Genomic DNA, 4,329 nt, shown 5'->3' with positions numbered 1-4,329 from the left:
GGGGCATACTAGTGACACTCTGTTTGTCTATGTATTCACACATGTATTATGTTTCCGGTTAATACAATTCTAGCATGAATAATAAACATTTATCATGATATAAGAAAATAAATAATAATTTTATTATTGCCTCTAGGGCATATTTCCTTTAGAGACACGGCGACGGCAAACTCCGACCCGCGGCGAGGGCGGTGACCTGCATGGTGGGGGTGGGGCAGGTGGTCGGGGATTGACCGGAGGCGTGGGTGCATGCGGGCTGCATGCGGCGCTCCCCTTTTTTCTTCTGACGAGGATTGTGTGCGTGAGGAAGGAGAGAATTGACTTTTGTGCGAAGGGATACCCCCCTTTTTTCTTCTGATGAGGAATGCGTGCGTGAGGAAGAAGGAGAGAGTTGGCTTTTGTGCGAAGGGATAAGGCTAATCTGAGGGCCTCTGGCCTTGATCTAATTACAAGCATCCCATCTCAAGAAATGAAAATTTTAAGTTGATGGGCAACACCCGAGGGACCAAATGGCAAGCCATTGTGGTGGTCTCTCTCCCATAAAAAATAAATTTAATATCATTGTGGGCACATGATTCACATATCAAATATTAAACTGATAAGAACAGATACTACACTTGATCTTAGCCAAAAAGCCGAGAAAGATATGAGTTGAATCGCTGCCCTACCCCTCTATTTATCACCTCCTACCGGACGCAGCTTTGGTGCCTTAAAGGCACCTGCCTTTGGGTCACTGACATGTGGGCTAGCCACTTGTTGGGCCCACATGTCATAGATACAAACGCAGGTGCCTTAAGGCACCGAAATATAGTCCCCTCCTACCTCCTGTCCTCTCCTCGCCTAGCGAGGTGGTACTAAACGAACTGCTCGCGCCTGACGGTGCAATGCCACCAAGCCAGCCTCTTGCGTGGGCCTAAACATAGAAGGCCTTTTGCAAGGCCTATTTTACGATCACAGCGCTGGCTAATGAGTTGCTCGCGCCGCTGTTTTGCGATCACAGCGCTGGCGAACGCCACGGCTCGAGGGGCAGTCTGCCGAGAATCAGCCGCGTGCACACGCCTGGAGCTATATATATCTACAGCTAAGAGCATCTTCAGCCGCGCCCTCAACAAGACCCCCTAGACGACTTTTCGGCCGTCGGTGCTAAAAAATCGGCCCAGTCACGCCCCAAGGACCCAATTTTCGTCGGCTCGGACTGAAATTGGCGCCGGCGGACCCAACCCAAATCCGGCGTGCTGGGGGCTGCTCGGGGGCACTGGGCGAATCGTTTTTGGCGCGAAAAAGCCACGGCCCCTCCTTGCCAGCGACTCGTCTCGCTTCTCGCCGCTTCATCGTCCTCATCGCCTCGTTTCCCGCGGCGAATCAATGCCAAAGCTGCCGCACGCTGCCGCGCCGGTTAGCCTCCACCGTTGATGCCTCACGGGCGGCGCAGTGAAGGCGTGACGACGCGTGTCCCTGCGCATGCCACGTGTAGACGCGGAGGCCACGCATGCTCGCGGCACCTCCACCTATATAAGCCGACCCCCAGCGCGCCGGTGGCACGCACAGAGTCTCCACCGCTGACGCACCCTCTCTCCCCTTCCTCCCTCTCCCCTCGCCGTCCCAGTTCAAATAAATGGCCGAACGATTCCCAGGCGACGGCGCAGCGGCGAACGGCTTCAGCCGCCACCACCTTCATGAGGACGAAGCATGGCTCCTCTTCGAGGCCGAGTACCCGGTCCTGCTGGACATGCGGGTGCCCGGAGCGTGGAGAATCAGCGCCGGCGGGGTCCCGGTGCCACCACCGCCCACCGGGGTGGCACGGCGTGCGGAGATCGCACGTATCCGCGCCTCCCTGCCGCGGGCGGCGAGGGAGGGGCCGCGCTACGTCCCCGACAGTCCGCTCTGGGAGCCGTACTTCCGCCGCCGTCACGCCGAGCAGCTCGAAGCCACCAACGCTGGAGGCCGTCCTCGAGTACATCGAGGGCGGCAACACGCCGAGGCTGGAGTACCCCGAGCCCCCGTCCTTCTCTCGCCGCTGTGGGAGCTCGTGGACGCCGAGGCGCATGGACCCTAGGGCGTCCTCCTCCTCGTCCGGTCGGTCGACCGGCTCTCCCTGCCTCCGCCCCGTCAAGCCGGAGCCCCAGGACACGCCTGTCAGCCGGCGCACCCGCCGCTCCGGTGTCCGCATCGCCGACTCCACCCCCGCCTCTGGCCGCCTCATCTTTGTCGCACCCAAACCGGAGCCCAGCCTCCCCCCGGAGTACGAGGAGCTAGCTCGGCGCGGCTTCTCCGACGAGGACGCCCTACGGTGGGCGCGCGACGACTACCTCCGCGACGAGATGGTCCGACAGCGTCGGGCCCTGGAGGAGATCGCCGCCCGCAAGCGTGGGCGCGAGGACGAGCACGGCGTCGTGATCCTCGACAGCGATGACGACGAGGACGCCGCCGGACCGTCCAACCCGCCGCGCCAACCGGGGGAGGGTTGCAGCAGGGATGGCGGCCGCGGCGGAGGCGACGACGACGACGATGACGGTGGCGACTACACGCGGTTCTGTAGCCTCCTCGGCATGTAGAACGGTGACGAGCGGCGAGGCGAGGGAGACGGCGGGCCTAGTAGTGTTTTTTTTTCTTTTTTATAAAATATTTTAAATATGTATAAACTCTCGCCGTGTTTGGTTGAATTTGGTTTGAACTTGCCGAAATATGTATGAACTCGCCGAAAATGGTTGAATTTGCGCCATGTTTGTGCCTCACTTTAATTTTCACAAAAATTCGTGGGCGCTGCGACTGGCATCACGCCCCCAGCGCGCGTTTTGCGCTGGTGCGCCCCAGGGGCGATTTTTAGTGCCTCCTTGGGGGCCAACGGCTGGAGATGCTTTAACCATCACGGGTCACGGCCGAGCGCTGTTGTCAGTAGCGGGCGGAATCCGGGCTCAGTTCCACCATCCTTTCTGAAAGAGCAATTCTGCAAGTGCGTTCATGAGTTATTCAGAACATAGGTTGCTGCAGTCTTCTCTGAATTCACGAGTTATTATTCAGACATTCTCCACCCTCAAAGAACTCAGCAGACCGGATGTCCATTATTAACAGAAAGGCCATGGGATGAGTCGCTAATGATGGAAGTCAGGGACGTCACACAGAAGTTCTTTCAGCTCCCTCACGAGGAAAAATTGAAGATCAAAATGACACCTCAGAGTGATTATAGGTGTGATATCTGAATAAAAACCCAACTCTTCTTGTAGCTAGTTGGTTGGTCCTTGGAATATCTCTACATAAGTACATATGCAATGAACTTTCTTGTGGTCTATCATCAGAGGGTATCAGAGTGGGAGAAAATGTTACCAAGGGTAAACCTAATATGCATGAAGCAATTCATGTAAGTTCATCTGTCCCTCAATTTCTTGTAATACTTTTTTAAATTGTTCTGTCATTTTTAGCTAAACCCTTAGAAAAAATTTGCAATGCTACATGCCTATCGAACCGGGCAGATATGGTAATCATGCTAAACCAATGGAAGAATCTAATTTGTGGTATGTTTTCAACTTCCCTTCTCTGTTTTTCTTTAGGATCCCTTCTCTGTTCTTTTCTCTGAAGGTATATTTTAGAGAGCCGTCGTCACATTTTTTTCAGAAAACGGTTCACTGCCTGCTTTTCTGAAGGTAACACTGTTAGACACCTATTGATGTCAGTATGTTCACCATGTAAAAAAATGCTCCTTTACTACTTAATACGCTTTAAAGAGCTGAATAGTTTATCTTCCATGCAGGCCAGATTATCCATCAAATTTTGACACGCTGCTGGAAAACTATATAAGCCTTCTACAAAGTCCACTTATCTGAATTACTTATTCTTTTATGCTCATCGATCGTATCTGACAGTGTTTATCATGCCATTTTTTATTTCAGATCTTTCAAGGAAGATCATGCGAGGCATAGCCTTGGCACTGGGCGCGCAGTTGGATGCTTTCGAAGGCGGAACAACAGGAGATGCTTTCTGGGTTCTCAGATTGATTGGCTATCCATTCTCAGCTGGCATCCCACCACGCATTGATATTGGATGGTAAGCACACAAAAAAACATATTTGTCTTATGCTTACTTGGGTGGATACATCTGACTGCTTTTCTTCGATACACCATGCATCCTATGATCAATTCAGTGGAGCTCACACAGATTATGGTTAGTACATTGTATCGTGTTCTTTAAGTCAATACTAGAACACTGTATCGTGTTCTTTAAGTCAATACTAGAATAATATGTTTGCCTTTTTAGGAAAAACGCATATGGTATTTTTCAAAACATTAAACCAAAAATCCTGGGGGGAATACTTTTCCTCATTTTGTTAAACTG

At 52.6% G+C, this 4,329-nt stretch overlaps 2 pseudogenes; one reads left to right on the top strand and one right to left on the bottom strand.

Annotated features, from left to right (window-relative positions):
• Positions 1–473: 473 nt before the first annotated feature.
• Positions 474–648, bottom strand: LOC119334794 (annotated as a pseudogene).
• A 967-nt stretch (positions 649–1,615) lies between these two features.
• LOC119333970 overlaps positions 1,616–4,329 on the top strand; it is a 3,351-nt pseudogene continuing 637 nt past the window's right edge.

The sequence above is a fragment of the Triticum dicoccoides genome, chromosome 7A, assembly GCF_002162155.2.
Source record: "Triticum dicoccoides isolate Atlit2015 ecotype Zavitan chromosome 7A, WEW_v2.0, whole genome shotgun sequence".
Lineage (NCBI taxonomy): Eukaryota > Viridiplantae > Streptophyta > Magnoliopsida > Poales > Poaceae > Triticum > Triticum dicoccoides.
This window is presented reverse-complemented; position numbering and strand designations above follow the sequence as displayed.